This window comes from Scyliorhinus canicula, chromosome 7, assembly GCF_902713615.1.
Source record: "Scyliorhinus canicula chromosome 7, sScyCan1.1, whole genome shotgun sequence".
Classification (NCBI taxonomy): Eukaryota; Metazoa; Chordata; class Chondrichthyes; order Carcharhiniformes; family Scyliorhinidae; genus Scyliorhinus; species Scyliorhinus canicula.
Window position 1 is genome coordinate 92,418,492 of NC_052152.1, and position 7,981 is coordinate 92,426,472.

At 43.4% G+C, this 7,981-nt stretch overlaps 1 long non-coding RNA gene across 1 annotated transcript; it reads left to right on the forward strand.

The window, feature by feature from the left end:
- The first annotated feature begins 1,011 nt into the window (after positions 1-1,011).
- LOC119969194 lies at positions 1,012-2,686 on the forward strand. Its single transcript, XR_005461308.1, has 3 exons — positions 1,012-1,232; positions 1,687-1,831; positions 2,230-2,686. It is a non-coding gene; the product is annotated as an uncharacterized LOC119969194 (long non-coding RNA).
- Positions 2,687-7,981: the final 5,295 nt, after the last annotated feature.

Below are 7,981 nucleotides of genomic sequence, written 5' to 3' on the forward strand. Positions count from 1 at the left end.
CATCTAGGGGCCCGATTGCCACGCCGGTAGCACGGCCCTGCTCCAGAGGGCAAGGGCCCGCGATCGGTGCCCACCGATCGTCGGGCCCGCGTCCCAAACGGACGCACTCTTTTCTCTCCGCCGCCCCGCAAGATCAAGCCGCCACGTCTTGCGGGGCGGCTGAGGGAAAAGACGCCAACCGTGCATGTGCGGGTTGGCGTTGTCCAACCCGCGCATGCGCGGCTGATGTCATCAGCCGCGTCAGCCGGCGTGACACTTGCCGTGCGGCCTTGACGACCGTCGTCAAGGCCGCGCCGCCGTGACGTATGGGGCCGCTCTTCCAGCCCCGCCCGGGGGGGGGGGGGAATCGGCCCCGGAAGTGGGCGTAAAGGCTGCCGTGGGTCACGGCCTGTTCCACGGCAGCCTTTACGATTCTCCGCATTTGCAGAGAATCTCGCCCGTCTTTTGGGACTTGTGGGGAGAAACTGGAGCACCCAGAGGAAACCCACACAGACACATGCAATCTCCGCAGACAGTGACCCAAGCGGGGAATCAAACCAGGAACCCTGGTGCTGTGAAGCAACAGTGCAAATCACTGTGCCCATACCCAAATGACCCTAATGCCCAGTGATATCTTTGAGACTTGGATTCCACAGAGGCTGGAGTGTATCATTAACTTTGTAGCTCATGTGACTTAAATGCCTTTTTCTTTGGTATGTTTTGTTTACTCTTGTACCCCTCAAAAAAAGGGGCACTTTTGTTGGATCTCTTTCGTTTTGAGTTTTTGATAATCGGCCCGCCCACATTGTGTACAATTAAAGGAGTGAGTTAGGAAATGAACGATTGTTTCAAAGCGTAACGAAAACGGAACTAGATCCTGCAGCATGCAGAGGGAGCTGGGGCTGCGGTGACAATGTCATGCTGATCTCGCTTGAGGTCGCTCTTGGTAAAAGCTCTCGGGCTGCCTGCTGCTGTTACTGGTGGATTCAAGGTCTGCTGGGCAGCGAGTTCACAATGCAAACCCTGCCGCGGGAGGCGTCTCACAATCCCCTCCCACTATGCAAACACGCCCAGTTCACTGGCTCTTACTGAAGGGAGAAGCCAAGGAGAGGCAATGGGTGCACAGGCAACTTGTGACGTGTCTGCAATTTGCATACATCCCAATATAACAGCTCGGCCCCAAGACAGCGCTCCTCAGTCTTGGGTGAGCTTCCCTTGAGTTGAGTTATTTCTTTGGACAGTGTGCACGAGTGGTAAGAAGTTTATTAATAATTTAAAGCTGCTTGTGTGTCTTCTCAATGGTGCGGTTGCAGGAATAGCATGCGAGTACTGTGTGCTTTTTCGCGCTTTATTTTTGTTGTAAGGAATTTATTGTGAGCGAAACATCCTGGTCTGCGGGGGCGAGAAGGAAAGTATTGTTTGTGGGGTGTTAATGGGGGAAGTAGATTAAAATGAAGATTTTTTTGGGACCTTAAATACAAGATTGTGTACTAATAGGTTTTCATGGACTGGGAGCCGCTGTTGAGTTGGTGGCGCGCAGTGACTGCTCTGTAAACGTGAATGAAGAGACTTGACTACAATTAAGAGATCACTATCCGGTTATTTTTCTTTGTAATAAATGGTGCGCTAAGCACAGTGGTGGCTGCTACCTTGTTGTTGCGATTGGGGACAAAGTGTTCACTAAGTAACGCTTGTGTTCTAATGCAGGTATCTGGAGCTTATATAATGGCTGACAACGACTCCAAAGCACCAGCAAATAAAAGCGAGTTGACAAAGGCAATCACTGACTTCAAAAAGGATTCTCTTAAGGAAACTACGACAAAAGAAAATGCCATATTGCCGGACGCAGAAAGTAGGTGCAATAGAGACCCATGTTTTCTTCAATGTGCGGGGGACGGGCGTGGTCTCTCTAGCTACAACCAACAATTGACTAGGGGAAAGATTGCTCTGTGGCTAAGGAGAACCGAATCATCAATGCCATGTGGTTTCTCTGGCTTTGATTGATTTAAATAAAATCATTAAATATATTCCGGCTTGTTTGGGGGAGGGTTTTTAACGTTTCTTATCTACTTTATTTTCCTGTGTGTGAACTATTTGTAATAACGCGGCAGTCTATCCAGCTCAGCGCTCCATCCTTTCTTTCCTACATTGGTGAGTGTGAATTTGCTTCTGAGCGTGGGGAGAGAAATGGCAAGATCGCTAAGACACTAGCTCATCTGCATTCTAATCCCCTCTCTCTTCAATTTCCAGCAATTGCAGCTGAGAAGAAAGCGGTAGAAGAAGAGCGAACGGCAAAAAAGACATAATGATTTTTTTTTTCTGATTGGCACTGTACATTCCACGAGCATTGCCTTCTAGCTATGTATCTCTTTAAAAACTTGGATATTGAGTGAACTGGCTGGCTCCTACCCAGTCGGTCTCGTCCCCTCCCCTCCCATTTTTCTTCCACATGCCCCTCCCTTTTTTGTGAAGGGGAAAATAACTACTGACCGTTTTTTGGCTGGCTTTGTACTTCTGGTAGCAGTGGTTTGCCGTGTCCAAGAGGAGCCCACGAAAGACTGCAGGAACCTTAAATCATCAAATGCCTGTGAATGGAAAGGAAGATGCCAAGGAATAAATCAATATTGTAGAGTGCCATTTTGTTCAATCTGTTGGCATGCACAGTAACTGATGTTTTTGATATGCAAATAAAACATTTGAAATCTAACATGACTTTGTTTCTGTTAATGGTAGTGGACTTTCAGACCAGTCACTCCTTCAGGTGGAGGAAGCTGGTGCATAATGCCAACTATGGTGCCCCATAAGTGAGAATTGGAAAGCAATCTTAGCAAAAATAATACATAATTAGCATCTTGAGTAAATGCTGCGCAGTGGGTTAGCACTGCGGCCTCATGGCGCTGAGGTCCCAGGTTCGATTCCGGGTCACTGTCTGTGTGGAGTTTGCACTTTCTCCCTGTGTCTGTGTGGGTTTTGCCCCCACAACACAAAAATGTGCAAGCTAGGTGGATTGGCCACTCTAAATTGCCCCTTAATTGGAAAAATGATTGGGTACACTAAACTTATATTTTAAAAAATACTGAAATGCTAAAGGCATACTAAATATATTGCCTGGAAGATTCATGGCTGTTACATTGGAATTAAACTTGCTGTATCTTGCAGCATATCAAATCAAAGTTTGCTATGCTTAAGATTTAAATTCGTTCTGGGGTATCTATGGTTGCATTCCCTTCTAAATATGCTTTGCTTAAATAAATATTGGCTATTGGACTGTCGGAAGCATCAGAGCTAAGCTTATCTTTAACAAGCTATGCAAACAAGCCACGCATGCAAATTATGGAGCTGTTTCTCAAATGACCAAAAATCTCAAGGTTGTAGGTGTCAACATTAATGCCACCCTGGCTGAGCTTATCTAAAGCAATGCAATTTGTGCAACGCATTTGGTTCTTTTCAATTATGTGGGTCTGACAGCAGGAATCCTATTGGTTTTTAATGCTGGGAAGAGGAACAGCATTAGGAGGAAACTTCACATGGAGATACACGGAGGCCAGAGAAAGAGAACCTTCAGTCACCTACATCTCAGATGAGCAGTGCATGCAAAGATTGTGCTCATTATTGGCATTGCATATGTGGCAATTAATGTCACTATGGTCCTCTGCCTTTTTACCTCTAGTTTATCTAGGTAACATCATCCAACTGCAAACCATGCTTGTATTAAGTAGGCAATAGAGCTCGAGCAAGAATTTTCATCCCAGTTCCTTGTCCAATGGAAAGCACAAAGACAGGGCTCTGAAGTCCACTAAGATTACAGGCTTTCCCCAGATTTTGGATGCATTGACAGCAGACAAAGCATCATGATCCTGCAGCCAAGTCTACTATATTCCTGAACTGCAAGGGGTTCCATTTCATTAAGGGCAACCAGTGTGGTTAAAAGCATCACTTAATTCAGATCTATGTCTGCTTCCTTGGCACTTGCGTGATGCACTTAGCTTATGCCAATCCTCCATCTCCCCTTGCATATCAAATAAGAGACTGGCAGCTTGTAAACAAGGGCAATGTCTACGTGGCTCACGACCGTTCTCAGAAACTCATATTAGCTCTGCAAAGTGCACTACTCACCAGTAAATCACCACCAATATACCAATTTCACTTTGCTGAATTGTGATATATTTTGAATTAGTTTATAATTGAGGTTCCACAAGCTTGTGACAACCTTGGGGAAAAAAGTGAGCAGAATTGTTTCCTGGCTACCTTGTATTCCAGCTCCATCCTGACAATGGGACTTCTGCTTTTATTCTGTTTGGTCTTGAATAAATTAAGACCTTTTTCTCTATATTCATGTGTTGCTGCATCACAGTAGGTATTCTCCATGGAACAGGATTTAGTATGGAATTCCACTCAAATGACTATTCCTTCTGTGGGTTTGGACTTTAGAAATTGTTTCAACTATATATAACCAAGCCCAATACTCCTCTCCACCCTTCATCTGCAAGGATACACACAAACAAACGTTGTAGCAGGAGACGGTAGATAACTAGAAGTGGAAGCCCCAATAGATTAATCAGCTCATGGACACTGAGGACAAGCTCATTCCCTCTTCCCATCACCAGTTAAGGTCAATTAAAGCAGGGCAAAAATTCAACAGAGCACTTCTTTGGCCCATGTGGTTACGCATAGTGTGTCATTTTACACAACCTCAGTGAATACATACATCAGCCAGACACTGACAGTCATTAAACTAGTTTAATTGTTGGAAGAATGAATTCTAAACACACTCGCAGCCACGACACAAAAAACTTCCACATTAAACTACTGCACTGGATGCAGGCTGACAAAGCTAAAGACAGAATCTTAGCTTTTTCTTCACAGCTAAAGTGTGCCTTTAGTCACAGAGGTTCTGTAAAATGACACAATATAAATGATTGCGGGAGAGGATGTTAATCACAAGGTGCTTGCAAATTTCAGTTATTTTGGTTCGGCGATGTCCTTGTGATAAAGTACCACTTCCTCAACAACCCCACTTCCTTAGCAACTAGAGGCAGAAAAGAAGATTCTAATACAGACATCAAAGTAACTCCTATTGATTTGTCAGTCAAGTGAGTTCCTTGCACAAATAAATGAGACAGCTCAAAAAGTATTGCTTCTGTGCATTTATCACAATGCTCAGAATGTCTTGCACTGACCACAAAATACTACTGCGGCCTTATTTGGTTGCGTTGCAGTATTTGACAGAATAAGTTGACGGTAACCTTACTGATACTTATACAAGCAAATTCTAAAAAAAATCTGCAGCATACTGATTTTCACACTGTTCAATAAGTTCTACTGCCTTACCTTATTCTCTTTTAATTATGAAGAACTTTGGTCACAGAATGGGGATGACGGATTGACAGTACTTTTAACATTTCTTCTGTTATGCTTGCATAGAAATTGTAAACTATGGCAATTTTGGCTTATGTATGAAAGGGCCATAATTAGTTTTCAAGTTTAACATTGCGTTGTCATATCGGGACAAGAATTAGCATCTAGTTAGGGATTGCGGGACAAATATCATGGGAAGCTATTAAATAGAGATGTTCAATGAATAGTGCAATGATATATTTTTGTGGAGATAATTAAACAGCAAAACATCCCAATATTCTCCATGAAGGGAATGCGGAGGGGTTGAGGTATTGGAGTAATTGACACAGGGGAACCAGAGGAGGTTACTGAAGGTCTGTTTGAAGTGGTGGATTATGCATATGCTCATGCATGAGGAGAGGTGTAACCAGCTCACAGAGTTCATTACAAATCTTTTCACACACCTAACTGGTACAATGGGCTGCAGCAAAGAACACAAATGGTGCCAATGTTCAGTAAAGGGAACCTATCCACCACAGACACTGCACTTCACAAGTAATTAATTGAGCAAAGTACTCTGGAATATTTTGACACCCTCATTTGTTGATTATATAAATACAATGATCTTTTTAGCTAAAATATTTTCAGAAGGCTAAATGATACTTTTCGGCATGCATATTATTGAATTATGAGAATTTAATATTAACTACTGAATAGGAGGACAGAATGATCTACAAACCCGGTACCACACAATATCCCCAACTTTCTTACTAACTCAAAGCATCTCTTAAAGGGATGGATGACGAAACCCTGCTCAGTTTTTCACCATCCAGCTAGAAAGTGATTTGATCAACATCCACACCGGCATAACACTGTCAATAGAGGACTGGATACAAAACTAATCTCAGCTGTGAAAACTATTCAAGAAATGTCTTCTAGAGCTTTGTTGCTGAAAATAAATATCATGTTTAATGTACCGCCGCCCCTTGCCAATCTATTGATGAGGTTTTCATATTTTGAGTATTGGGCTGCCATTGTTGGAGTGAAGGAAGCCAGGGATGCACAATAGGCCACATTCTCTGAAAGTATGCAGTGCTGTCCTCTGTGCCACCATTGAAAGCAGGAGGTTATCACTTAGAGCTGCAATTTTAAGAAAAAAAACATTACATCAATTCAAGATATGACCATGGGCTCTCCTTCATGTCTGCTAGTTTAGCTAATTTAATTATAGCTGCATTCATGCTACAATTGTGGCCAACTGTGAGCATGTGGGTCTCCTGCAAGGCCCATAAAACCTGGTTGCAATCTGACCACGTGGGAGCTCCATAAAATAAATGCTGAACAATTTTAAAACTGTTGAAGAACAATTGTCCATCTTGTCCTACATCTCATCTCCCACAAGTCTGCTGGAATTTACTTCAGAAAATAAAGTTTTGCCATAGCCCCAAGAACAATGGAGGTAAAACATGATATAAACATGCGCTAGCGATGCCTCATAGCAGCAATGTCACACTGGAACAATTTAATACCTATTCAAAAATGCTGTTGGAATAGTGGGGGGAAGCATATTTACAAGGACAGAGGGAAAAGATGACCACAAAGTTTGTGCTTGTTGATTAAATGAGTAGGAGGAAGGGTATTATCCTCCTTGAATTGTTCGCTAACGTGACTAGATGGCTCTCCCCACTAACCAAGTTAAAGGGGATTTTCAGCACAATCAGGCTCTAGCTAAAATGATCGCCTGACAGAGGAGAAAGTCTAGCCAATTGGTGACAATATGCTTGACAACTATCATTGTTTTCATAATGTGGCATACGCCAGTACTAAATAATAAAATAGCTCAGGTAACCTCTTGTCTTCAGTGACATTATTCCAGACTTTGGCGTCGGTAGCAGGGTAGCATGGTGGTTAGCATAAATGCTTCACAGCTCCAGGGTCCAAGGTTCGATTCCCGGCTGGGTCACTGTCTGTGTGGAGTCTGCACGTCCTCCCCCTGTGTGCGTGGGTTTCCTCTGGGTGCTCCGGTTTCCTCCCACAGTCCAAAGATGTGCGGGTTAGGTGGATTGGCCATGCTAAATTGCCCGTAGTGTCCTAATAAAAGTAAGGTTAAGGGGGGGGGGTTGTTGGGTTACGGTATAGGATGGATACGTGGGTTTGAGTAGGGTGATCATGGCTCGGCACAACATTGAGGGCCGAAGGGCCTGTTCTGTGCTGTACTGTTCTATGTTCTATTTAGACCATGCATTCATATACAAATTAAGGGAGTTTGAATGAGAAAGAGATTACGAACAGGTGGCGTTCAGGACCTGGAAATCATGCAAATGGTCTGCTGAAAATGTTTTTAAAATTGCACAGTAAATAGAAGCCAGTGCGTTGAGTCATGATAAATTATTTCCCAACCTTTTAATAATAGCTACACTAAAATTGACCCACCTCTTGTGCAGTGCTTTTAGGATATCTTGATGTCAGGAAAGGTGCCATGGATATGCAAATTGTTTCTTCCTTCCTTACATGGTGCATTTAATTGTTAAAATTACTCACATTTGTGTGCTTATCTGCCAAGAACTCCATGGTCAAACCATTGGAACAAATATTGGATGAAGTGCAGGTTCAGTGTCTCGAAACCGGCAAACATGGGACCAAGGCCGTGCCAGATTTCGGGTGA